The sequence below is a fragment of the Condylostylus longicornis genome, unplaced genomic scaffold, assembly GCF_029603195.1.
Source record: "Condylostylus longicornis isolate FDR11 unplaced genomic scaffold, ASM2960319v2 ptg000033l, whole genome shotgun sequence".
Taxonomy (NCBI): domain Eukaryota; kingdom Metazoa; phylum Arthropoda; class Insecta; order Diptera; family Dolichopodidae; genus Condylostylus; species Condylostylus longicornis.
Window position 1 is genome coordinate 611,262 of NW_026578002.1, and position 13,810 is coordinate 625,071.

At 21.0% G+C, this 13,810-nt stretch overlaps 1 protein-coding gene across 1 annotated transcript in view; it reads right to left on the bottom strand.

Annotated features, from left to right (window-relative positions):
* LOC129608599 (solute carrier organic anion transporter family member 74D) overlaps positions 1 to 12,154 on the bottom strand; it is a 76,811-nt gene extending 64,657 nt beyond the window's left edge. Inside the window, exon 1 of the mRNA XM_055520218.1 lies at positions 12,056 to 12,154. The gene's annotated coding sequence lies outside the window, so the exon portion shown is untranslated. The remainder of the gene's footprint in view (positions 1 to 12,055) is intronic.
* Positions 12,155 to 13,810: the final 1,656 nt, after the last annotated feature.

Genomic DNA, 13,810 nt, shown 5'->3' on the forward strand with positions numbered 1-13,810 from the left:
TAAGGATGGTGCAGTTCATAATAAGGCAAAGCACATTGATATTCGGTATCATTTTTGTAAAGAAAAAATAGTTGAAGGTATTATACATCTGAAATACGTATCTTCAAAAGAAAATATTGCTGATATAATGACGAAAGCGCTAGTGAAAGCAAAACATATGGATGCCATTAAAAGTTTAAATCTACAGTAATTTTTTTTTATATACGTATAAAAAAAAAAAAGGAATTTTTATTTGAATTGATACAAAATGTATAATTATGTTAAAATTTGAATATGTATTATTTTGAATTTGTAAAAATTTTTTTTATTTTAATTTTTTTTGTAAAGTTCATTGATACGGGGAATGTTAGAATATGTATAATTACATTGATCAATGTACTTTACATTTATACCTAGAATTTAATTGATTATAATTTTTATATAGCTTGTATATACACATACATGTACACAAAGAATTTTATTATTACTTTATATATGTTTAAGAATTCAATTTGATCAATAAATTAGTCTCTTGCTTAATTTTGGTTTAACAGTTTTAATTAAAAATTAATGATTAAGATAAAAGAAAAAAGTAGAAATAATTAAATAAATTCAAGTATGATAAAATGAAAATTTACCCAATCTCGGAATAATTTCCATTTCTTTTCACTTTTTTTTTTCAGTATTTTTCTTTGGAAATATAATCTTTAACGAATATATCAAGGATGCCTTTTTAAGAAAATTTTAAAATGAAAACAATATTATATAGAATGATTTTTTTATTAAATTAATCGATTTGAAGTCTATATAATTAAATTTAGTACAACATTGTACATAATACATATACGTACAGTAGAACCACATTATAACGAAAAACGCTAAAAATAATTACTTTGCATTCTCAACAAGTAAGTAATAAATGAAGAAAATTATATATATAGTAATCATGTTCAATAATATTAACAAATTCCTCGCTAAAATTTGTTAATATTATTTGCCTCTGTTTATTAATCAGAGGGACTAATAATTAATTAACACGCAACGAAGTCTAACTTGACAGTAGAACAGTAACAAATTCTTTTGAATTTCAAATAATATTTATATTTTTTTTTGTCCTTACATGCAAATCCTGAAATTTCTTTGTAAATAGAACAATTTGTAGAATGATAATGTTATACTGTTTAATCATAAAGCATTCGATATTTATTTTTAATACGAAATTATTAAAGCCAATTTTCACTAAACTAAAGGTTTTCCTTATTTGAACTGGTATAGTTATTAATAAATAAGACTTTTCTAAGCCCTTAAAAACGAGCACGGCTGTTATAATTTTCATTCAGTTTGCAGTAATTAAACTATACAAATTCGTACTTGTGTATAAAAATGTTTGTTTTTAATAAAAGCATTGTTCTGTAACGAATAAAATAAAGAAAGTTGTAACATCAAAAAAAAAGGCCAAAAATAAATTTTTATTTTTTTTTTTCAATTTGTTTTTATTATTTTTTTATAGGGCAACTTTCAGTTTCCAAAAGATTTCATTTCTTTTTTCTCTTTCTTTTTTTATTTTTTGAAAAAAAAAAACCAAAAAACTCAGAAAGTAAAATGGTAAACGGTAAGTTAGCGATCTGCAAATTCCTAAAAAAAAACAAGAAAAAGTAAAAAAAAAAATAAAAAAAAAAGAAGCAAAAACTTTCTCGCATTTTAATAAACTTAAACACAATTAATTGTGTGTGTAAACATGTTGATGTACACGAAATGAGTACAGACTACAGACGGCCATGATAATGCCAACTCAACCTACCATTCAATTTAATGAGAAAAGCTTAAAAAAGCACATAATAAAAGGTTTTATGCCATTTGTGAAAAAAAAAAACAAAATTCACAAAAAAAAAAAAAACAATTTGTTTTTTTGAATTAAAAGCGAAATTTAAACCTTTTTATGCGTAGGTCTTAAATTTTTGTATCTCATCAGTTAAAGTAAAAAGGTAAAAGCAAAAAAAAAAAATTATAAAAAATCAAGAAGCAGCAAAATTTTGTTTGTTTTTGGTTTTTGGTGACTTGACATACATTTTTTTTTTGTAAAACAAAACTGATCACTTGTGTTAGCAGAACAACGGAAAATCTTTTTCTTTTACATTATAAAAATTTAAAAATTATTTATTTATAAGAATTTTGCTAAGTAAGTTGGATATTTTGCACTTTATATATGTAATTTATTCATTATTGAGTGAAATTTTACCCATATTTTACAAAAATCACTGCGCAAAAAAAATATGGTACCTTGAAGGCGAATATATCAAAGTAAGAGCTTTGGCATAGGAAAGGAATACAAATATATATATACGAATACAAATAACGACCAAAAATATTTATGTGAGATTTCCGAATACTATAAAAGTATGATATTGCACTGTAGAACCTTTTTAGAAAAAAAGTACAATATAACACAAGATTATAGTGATTTATTATTATTATTAAAAGATCTTAATTTAAAAAAAAATAAATTTATTAAAACAGTATTCTTTTAGCCAATTACATTTTTCGCTTCAAAAGAATTCTATATAAATATCAATTAAAAATACAGGTACAAAGAGGTGTAGCTTCTTTCCCTTCAATTTTTACGATCTTTCACTCCTGAAAGTTTCAAAATATCAATTTATTATCCCCTATTTCTTTGAGACTATATACTTACAATCTATTTCAAATTTCTATAATAGTGGAAATATAACAGTAGCGTCCCATTTATATGAACCATTTATATGAATTGGTTTATACTAACAACAAGAATGAAGAACGACTCAGATACTGAGAATAAATAGATCATTTTAATTACATAAATCCATAATTGTTTAATAAATATAAGTTCAAAATTTCAATTTTTAATTTGGAAATGTGCTACTTTACAAATCATGAGTTTGATCAATTTCATTTTCAACGATTAAATTCTAAAATCAGCTGATTTCACTTACAATATTACGATTAATTTAGATAGTAAAAGTTTTTCTATTTTTTCATATTTTTCAAATATTTTTTTTTTTACATAACGTAAATTTTACACAAAAAAAATAAGAAAGAAAAGAATTAAGTATGTCGTTGACCTCAAAAATCAATAAAAAAATAGTTTGGTATATAATGTACTTTAAAAAAAAAATTTACCTAAAGGTATTAAAACATATAATTGAATTAGTACATGCGAACATATGCTTCTACATACATACACACTTATATGTGTATGTTAAATTATAAAGAACTTTACTGAATATGAATGTTTATGTATTCATTACCAAAATTTTTTTTTGTTTTTATTATAACGGAAAATAAATATAGAAATGTAAGATAAAATACCGGTAAAAGAGAAAGTCTTTAGTGCATACATAAAAAATATTTTTTTTTAATTTTAGTTTTCTTAAATTGATCAATTATGCCCGAAAAAGGGTTTATTTTTAGATTTTCAGTCATTCGCAAGTAAATAAATAATTTGTTTTTCTATATATGCTTGTCAGAACCTATTCAGTATACAATTGTTTATTTTAGTCAGATCGTAAATTTGATAGAAATTAAAGTTATTGAACTTTATTGTGTAAAAGGCGCCTTAATATATGCAATTTTATTAAATATTTTAGGACATATTTTGATTTATTTTGCAACCAATTTTCTATTACCTCACTAATAGGCCAACTCAGCTTATAATCATTCAAATTCAAATTTCAAATTTTTTGAAATATTGTTGAGTTAATACATGTATCATTTATTTATGATATTCAATAAAATAGCATATTTTTTGGGGCTTAATTCATTGAAAAGTAATTGTATATCCAAAAAATACTAAAGAATAAATTTTTCATTTTATTTCTCATAGACAAAAAACTAATTTGCTAGTACTTTTACATATAGCCAGTTGTCATTTTATCACAGTTGTTGCATTTAATTTTACTCTTTTGAAGAAAACAAATACATTCACGCCCGGAAAATTTATTTATTTTTAAACAAAGAAAATTTTTACATGGACGTACCTACATACATACATATATTTATGTATATGCTCATGTACAATATTTATATAATAAACAAAACAAACAAAAAAATCAATATTTATATTTTCTTTAGCTTCACCATATATTTCTAAAGCATAAGCATTATTTGGGTGTCACAAGTAAATAAGAAATACCTAAAATAACATAATTTGTTTGTATCCAAGTGTTTACATATTACATATTTATATGTAATTATATGTGTATAGGAATTTCTATGTGTGAAAATTTTATGTAAATTGTGTATATTAATGAATATTTACTTTATTATTATAGAGGTAGTATGCTATATAGTAGATACCAAAATCAAATAAAACAAAATTGAAGACGTGAAAAGGTTTTATTTTATTTTGAATTCAAGGACATTTCTAAATTAAGTAAACAAATAATAAAAACAAAAAAAAAATAATATTTTTTACGACGCAATTTTCTTTATAATTTTATCCTTATGACACCTACATTCCTTTAAAATATTGAAATAAATATTTCTATGTCATAATATTTGTGTTTTGTATTAGTTTTACATTTAACTTCATTAATTTTTTTTTTCAAAATCCAAGTACATTTATAAAAAAATAGAGTAAGTAAATAGTAAATTCTTTAATGAAAATCAAATATTTAAATATTTTTTCTATATAACAATTTCACAAAAAAATTCAAGAATCATATTTACATCTTTACTTGTCATGGTCGTAACAAACGATAGACATACAAAAGTGAACCATACATAATTGATTATTCTGCTCTTTAAATATTTCTCGATAATCTTACACATTCTTTTCTCTATTTTACTTCTTAATAAAAAAATCTATCTGAAGAAAAAAACAAATGGATTCTTTACGCTTAACAAAATTCAATATTAATCAAGATGATTAATTTTAAATAATAATATTTAAAATTGAATTATAAAAAACATGTGATTACTATGTTAACTAAACCAAAAAAATTTGGAATCATATTAAGTGCTTGTGTCATATGTCTAAACGATTGCCCTTCTACATAATCACAATCATAATACTTAATTATCTACTTACTTAAATACTTAATCATACGCAAACATACACATATACATACATATATATAATAAAATTTGTTTATCATAAAATAAAATTATATAGAACATATTCAAATATTTAGATATGTAGGAATTACACTCAAATCTATGTGAAGATCAAATCATTTAAGTGTGTTACATAATATTATCTAAAAAAAAATTTAAATAAAAAGAATATGAAGATTTTAATTTGATTTACTTAGGTACATGTGAATTTTGGAAAAAACCGATAATATTAAGCAAAAATTCGAATATGACAAACGATAAGGTTGGCAACTTCGAATGCGACAATGTAATAGATATCTACTTATTGAATACACCAACATTTTAGCATATTGCATATTTACTAGCATACATACATAAATATGCGAGTGTATCATTGAAGTTCGAATAAAAAAATTATGTAATTAATTAAGATCTGGTCTTTTTATATGTTTAAGCGTTCCTTGGTTTCCGTAAATACATTTTAATTATTACCTACAAATATTAACAAAACAATTGTCACCGTAGTTGTCAAAATATCAAATAGACATCAATTTAAATTAACAAACACAGAAATTTTGAAAAAGAGAATATGAGATTTCACAAAATTTCCTTTAAAAAAGTACTTTCAAAACAAAATGAAAGCAAATAATAAACAAAATCAGTCTAAAAAGCAATAATAAAAACGCACAGTCTGAAAAAGCCTAAATTCAACTTTGAATTACGCTGCCATAATTTATAAATGATATATACTAGGCTACTAGGCATATGTGTGTGGATATGTGTGCCTAGTAACTTGGAACTTTTTTTTTCGAAATCATCATTATTTTTGCACGGTTTTCATGTTTTTTTTTTATTTTGGTATTGACACTAATAAATTTTTGTACCTTGTTCAGCATATTTAAACTATTTTTTTTTTTTCACTATTAAACTGGTTTAAGTGATTCATTAAAAAAAAAATAATTACTAAAACAAAAACAACCAAAAAATACCAACCAAAACAAAATTATTTTGTTTTTTTTTTTGTCTTTTTCCCATTTTTATTAAATTCAATTACTTTCCACAAGAGAAAAAAATTCTAGGTTACGTAATAAAATTTTAGGCATTTTGACTATTTTTAATTTTTATTTTTCTTCTCATTATTTTTAATTAAAGAAATCATTATGAATAATATATTAATGATGTATTCGACAATACATAAGTTTTATTTGTTGTCAAATGCAAAAGTATTAGTAAAATTTATTTAAAGAATTTTTAATATGTGTTTAAAATTAATATTAATCACTTTTTCGTACATAAACAAGGCATATAAACTTTCTATTTCATTCTTAAATAATAAAAATTGCCGAAACTAAAATATTCAATTAATTATATGTATATGTATGTAAGTATATGAGTAAATAGTTACGCATATTATTTAAAATTCGAAAATCATTTCAGGTTTTCAACGAACCACACAAGCTTCTCACAGTGTTGCCACTAATGTTCAAATGTTAAAACTATCTTGGATTACGGTTTGTTTCCAAATTTTGTGAATCTTGTATTTTTCTCTTTAAATTCAAAACTGTGTATAAAATTTTTTAATAATTATAAACTGTGGAAGGTAACTTACTCATACAAAATATCTTTCCGTTATCAAGTTTGTTGAAAACCGAATTTTTCATAACATTTGCACAATTTTAGTATTACAAAAACTAAAAGAAACGTGTATCAAATCGCAGCCCAAATACAATATTTTTAATTTATTTATTATTTTTACCTAAATCTTATAAAAGTCTTAAATAATAAGTTACACTAAGTTATAAACCTTTAATTGATTTTAAATAAATATTAAAAGAAAAAAAAATTAAAAAAAAAAATACCGGAAATTAGGGTATTAAATAAAAACTCGTGAATTATTTAAAAAGTAAGACAAAAGTATACTTAGTTTGAAATTTCATTCAAAAAGAACGAAAAAAAAAAGATTACTGCACATTCTCGTATATGATAAAAAATTGCTAAAACACCAATATTTTAAGGATATCAAATTTTAACTTTAGAAAGTTCACGTTTTATATTTAGTGGCAATTTTTAAATATAAAAAAAAATTGGTATATCAAATTTCATCTAATTTTCAATATGTTATAAAAATACAAGTATCATAAAATTTTAAAATCATAAACGAAAAATAAATAAATAAAAATACTTTGTTAGTTAACGTGCAATAGGCACTAAAGACCCTATGTATTTGAGAGTTCTTTTTAATTATTGTTTTTTTCTTTTTGATATTTTGTAATTTAATACAATATTTCAAAATTGTTTTATTACGTAAGTGGATATTATTTTATAAGTTACATATATACACATATATATGTAAAATACATGTATATATATTTAGAAGCAAGAATTAAATAAGAATGATAAGTGATACAAAATTGAATTTGGATAAGGCCAATGATTTGTAAAGTAGCATATTCAGTTCCATAGGTAAGAACATTTTTTTTGGCTAAATTAAAGTTTGCCTTATTGCATACTTTTAGGAGGAGAATCATAAAGTATGCATAAATACTGTATATATTTTCTAATAAGAAAAAATTTATCGTTACTTTTTTACTTAAAATAAACTTTTGATAAACACAACAGCTTCAAAGACAAGAGCTGCAAACAGCTGTTTATCTTCTTAAATAATAAGTTACTAATATACCGTGAAGCTATATATCGGCAGGGAAAGAAACTTAAAGGCAAATTCTATTTTATGATCGATTAATTTCTAGAATCTGTTTAAATTTTAGACTCAACAGAAGTTTAAAGACAACAGCAATTTTGTGACAGTGACATATATCTATTTAAATTTCCAATAAGAAAATCGAATCCTTTTATTTTTGCAGAAATGGTGGAAACACAGACGAACGGACCAACTATTGAAATTAATAAGCACAGTTTTCCAATTATGATAGCAGTTATTCTAAAAAAAAGTAAGCTTGTTATAGATATTTACATTAGTACACATATATATGTATGAATTCACATTAAAATTTTTTGTGTATTTAATGATTATATTAAAAGAAAATATTATTGAAATTCCTGTTTAAAAATTAATCATAAATTAAAAGTGACAAAAATAAAAATTCTGGACAAAAATCACACAACAAAAACAAAAATAATCTTACGTTACACAATTAAGAAGGGAAAAATTTGATAAAAACCGAAAAACTGAAACTGTAAGAAAAGGAAGGAAACAAAAACTTTGTATCTTTTTTGTCAAAAAAAAAGTAAAAACAAAAACCTGTTCCCCCCAATAAGAAGAGAAGAATTTCTTCTTTTTTTCTTTACTTTTTATAATTTAAAAAAAAAAAACAAAAACCCAAATTAATTTATTCTGGTTTTTTATTTTTCTCTTTTTTTTGTTCTGTTTTCGATTTTATCCAAATAAAATTTTCAAATTTTGGGCTATCCTCCTAACTTTCTACAACCACTAAAATAACTTAAAAAATTTTTGTTATAAGTATAAAATTAACACATTGACATCATCATTAATTTTCCATTAATAAAATTTTAATCTACGTTTTTTAAAACAGTTTTAAAAAAATTTACTTTAGTAATTAAGAAATTTTATTTCGCACAAAAAAAAACACGCTTTTAGGTAAAATAATTGAAAAGTAATTGAAATTGATAAATTACTTTTTGTAACTAAATTCAAGTACTTGTACAGGTACAAAACAATTAAATTTGAGCGAATTTAAACATTTACATTATGTTTGAGAACTTAAAAATTTACTTTGTTTTGTAATTCAATTCTTCCTAAGAAATTTGGAATATTATTCTGACATATTAGTGATTTAAACAGGAATAGTTAAAAACTGAGATTTCTTAAAATCCGAGGCATGAACCAGCATAAAAATTTTTATTAAGCATTGAAAAACAATAAAAACAATAATTTAGTTTAATATTCAGTGGAAATTTCCTTCGATTATAATACGCAATAATAATAGACAATAATAATAATAAACTTTTACCTACTAATAAAGTAAAAAATTTATGGATATGTATACTTATATGTATGTACTTTTATCCCAAACATACATTCTTACATAAGCATATAAATGTAAGTTCTATTCGCCTTATAAAGTTACTACCCTGTTCTTAAACCTAAGAAGGAATTTTTGGTTAAATTTGGAATAACCATTTCAAAAAATTATTTAAAATAAGTAGGTATAGACTCCAGGTATACTCTTAAAAATAAAATCTATATTATAAATTATAATAAATACTTAAACTAATCAAGGTAATCATAATAAAATTGACATACTTATATCCTCACTTTTATTGAAAAATTTATAGTAAAATTTTATAAATAGAGTTTTTTTTAGACAATTAAAATAAAATTTATAGAATTTAGAAGTATACATGTTGATATAGAAAAAACAAAAATTTTAAAATTTCCAAATTAAAAATCTTATTAGCTATAAGTAAGTATTTTAAATGCGCAAAAAATCAAAAATCATTAATTATAACAAAATCAATTGATATAAGAAAGAAAGAGAAAATTTATTAAAATAAACAAAATCTAAAAGAACGTGTTTAAATGCAAATTAATTTTGAAAAAGGAAAAATTCAGAAAATATTTAATCAGAAAATATTTAAAAGAATTACTAAGCATAAAATTGAATTTTTATTCATAAACAAAAAAAAAATACATTTTGCAAAACTTATCCTTTAGTGAACGAAATTAATGAAAGTATTTACTTGGATAATTAGAATAAGAAAGTAATTACAATTTTTAGTTATGTTCAAAATTCGATTTACTTAAATTGAAATTTTACAAAATTAACAAAAATTTGGTAAATATGGCATTATAATTTATGAAATTTTGGATTATTATTTATATATAACAGTCGTAAAAATTAGAGCTACTCACAAGCATTAACAAAAATTTATAATTTTGATACATCAAAACTAAGTACCAAAAATTATACAATCATAGACAAAAGAAAATGCTCTAGAAATTATCATTTACATACATATATACAAATCATTCAAAAATAATTTAGAAAAATAATTTACATACTCAAATACGTACATACACGCAAAATTTTACATTCATTCGAATATGTTCAAAATATTCGAAATATAGTACAAAATATGAATATTTTTATATTCATACGGGAATATTCTAATTCTTATAATCGAATAAATATTTAAAATAAAGTGTAAGTATATGTTCACAGAAAAAAATCTTATCATTATTTTCACTATTACTGCCAAATAAACAAGAAACTGAGAATAAATAAACAATTAAAAAAAATTTAGGGTGTACAATTTTTTGCTGAATTCTGCAAACGACTATATAAAAAATTATAATAGTTTTTTTATTAATTTTAGCTCTTAAATGATTAATATATTGTGCATTTAAAAAATATTAATATTTTTATAAAATTATAATCTGCAAATTATTAAATCTATAATTGTGCGTTATAATTTTGAAGTTTAAATTATAGTTATGCACCATTTAAACTCATCAAATACCATTATCATGAAATCTTAATGTAAAAATTTCAAAATCTATATGATGGCTGACAGAATTGCTATAAAATAATTTCAATAAATAATTCTTGAAAATTCAATTTTTTTGGAACTAAATTACATTCAATTATTTATTTAATTGTTTGTATATATATACTCAAATATTAGACACTAATTTTCTCATATTGTTTTCTCATGTGTACGAACACGCTCATAATTATAAAGTGCTCATATTGTACAGCACAAAATATCTTACAAAATAAAAACAAGTGTAATTCCTTCATATGCCACAATACATACTCTAGATATTCTATAATATAAAAATAATACATTTATAAAGAAATAAAATATTTCTCATGAATTTTTTTTTTTTTGTAAATGAAAAGAAATATCACGTTCTAATCGATTGAAATAAAATAATTTATAAGTATTTAAATTTTGAAAGCAACAATTATTTTATGCAAAAAACGTGTTCAAAAATCTATATATGAAAATTAATAATTTTTGCGGAAATTTTTCGATTTTGTTTAATTATAGTTTTCTAAATTTAAATTTTTTAATACTTGAATATTTTCAAACACACATATCTATATAAAAAATAAAAAATTAAAAAAAAAAAACTATAGAAAAACTTCTCCACTTTTTAAATTTAATAAACAAACTTTGGTTTCAATAAATCAAATGTGTTAAATCATTATGAGAATATGGAATTACTACAATAATTTTTTATTACAGAAAAAAATGATTTTCTTCTGAAAAAAAAATTAAAAATTTGTCCAATTCAAAAACTCTACTATATAACTATTAACTATTTCGAATTACAATACACAATTTACAAAATATACTTAATTAGAATTTAAAAGGTATTCAGATGCTATAGAAGCATCTATTTTAAAAGAAGAGCTATTATTTTGTCCAAACAAATCAATTGAGTCCAGAGTAAGAGATTTAAGATTTCCAGAGATTAGGAAATCTTAAAAAAAAAAAACAACCTAAAGCTGGAATTGCTGTGGAAGTATCATTAAAAAAACAACGATTCGATAAATATCAAGAATTTCAAATTTTAAAGATACGATAAGAAAACATCAGGAACTTTTATGAATCGCTTAAATGCCAAAAAAATTCTGATACAAAAAATTTTTTAAAACACAATTTTTATGCAGCTACAAAACGTAAACTTTGCATTATCAAAAATCAAAAATCAAAAATTTTTGGTTTACAACTGGGATCATGTGACATTCCTATGGTTTTCAGTTTTATTTGCAAAATGAATGTTACGATATGTCAAGTAATTATTAAAATAATTTTCATTAATTTTATTGTAAATAATTAATTTAATTTTTTATAATAATTAAAAAAATTAAAACCGCTATAAGCCTATCAGAATTTTACAAGTTTTTTTTAATTATTTCTCTTAAATATTTTTTCTAAATTTCTCTTAGTAATTAGATACTTATATATTTAGTTAAGTATTACATATTAAAAAAATTTAAATCTTAATACTTACATTTTAATTTCCAATTATTTATCAATCGATTATTAATTATTTTTATTATATATAAATTTTATTTAATATTTGAAAGAAAAAATTAAGTTTGATAAAAAAAAATATTCCATTTAATTAATTATAATTATTAATTTTTTTTCTTTTAAAATTTTTTCTTTAAACTTTTAAAAATTTTTATTTATTCAATTTTATTTTTTTTTTTAATAATATGAAATAACAATTAAAATACTTTTCATTCACTTATTAAATTTTTTTTATTAAAATTACTTTTTATTATTCTTAATTATTAATTTACTTTTACCCTTTTATACAAGTATAATAATAATATTTATTTATTCATGCAAATTATAAAATTATTATTAAAAATTGAATTCAAAATTAAAAATTTAAAATCGAAAATATTAAAAAAATATTCTATTAAAAATTCTATGTTTTAAAAAATTTTATCCAAAATAAGATTTTCAAAATTTAAAATTTAAAAACACAACAAATTGTTTTTAAAATGTAATATATTAGAAAAATAATGTTTAGTTTTATTATTTTACACTTTGAATTTATTTATTTAATTAATAATTATTTAAAAAAATATATATGAATTTTTTTCAAAAAATTTTAAATCAAAAATTAAAATATTTTAAGAAGAAACAAAAAAAAAACACTCTTGTTTTTTATTTTTCACAAAAAAAAAACAAATAAAAAAAATCAAAAATTTTATATTTTATAACCGCGTGTTGTAGTATATGCGAAAAACACCGAAACGAAAGTAAATTAAAATACAAGAATACCGGCCTATATATTCTCTCTTGCGCTGTCGTCCGTCGTCTTTTTGTTGAAATTGAAATTGCTTTGAATGCTTTGCCTTTTTTCTTTATTATTTTTCTTTTTTTCCGCTTATTTACTTTTTTTTTCTTTCATATTTTCAGATTTTTTTAACAATTTTTTTTTTTATTCTTTTATTATGATTTTTATATATGATTTTTCTCATATACGCAATAATCGCGTAATTGCACAGTAACTTTTTTTTCTTATTTTTATTATTATTCTTTTTTTTATTCTTACTTAGATTCTGTGTATAAATACATACATACACATATAAATACATGAATATTTTGTTTTTTGTTTTATACACAAAATATACACTTATGATTGTAGGTACTTATATAATATATAATTGAAGATTTATAAATAAATACATACAATTATATAAACATATATATGTACTTATATAGATGTTTATATTTTTAATTATATTTACATACATACATACATACTTTCATATGATTATAAATGAATTTCATTATATCTATAGAAATATTAAAAATCATTCTCTTTTTTACTGCAAAATATAAATGGGTACATATGTACTTATATATATACTAATATAATTATTTGGCATATGACATTATGACAAGAAATAAAATATATTATTTTTATTTATTTAGAACACGTCTGGTTGAAATATTTTCAAATGGTATATTTATATACATACATATGTACATTCATACATATTACTGTTTATATTATAGGTAAATTCAAATTTTTTTTTTATTTTTGTAAATTAAAATTGTAAATAAAAGAAAATTGTTGCAATCTTCTTTATGATTTTGTTATTTTTGGCTTTTTTTTTCATCTATAATTTTAAGTCTTTCTTAAACACGAATTTTATAAACATTTAATTTATTTCGTTAATTTTATTGGAAAAATTATTTTTTAATATTATAATTACAATTAAATGTGGTAAAGCACCTTCTAAAA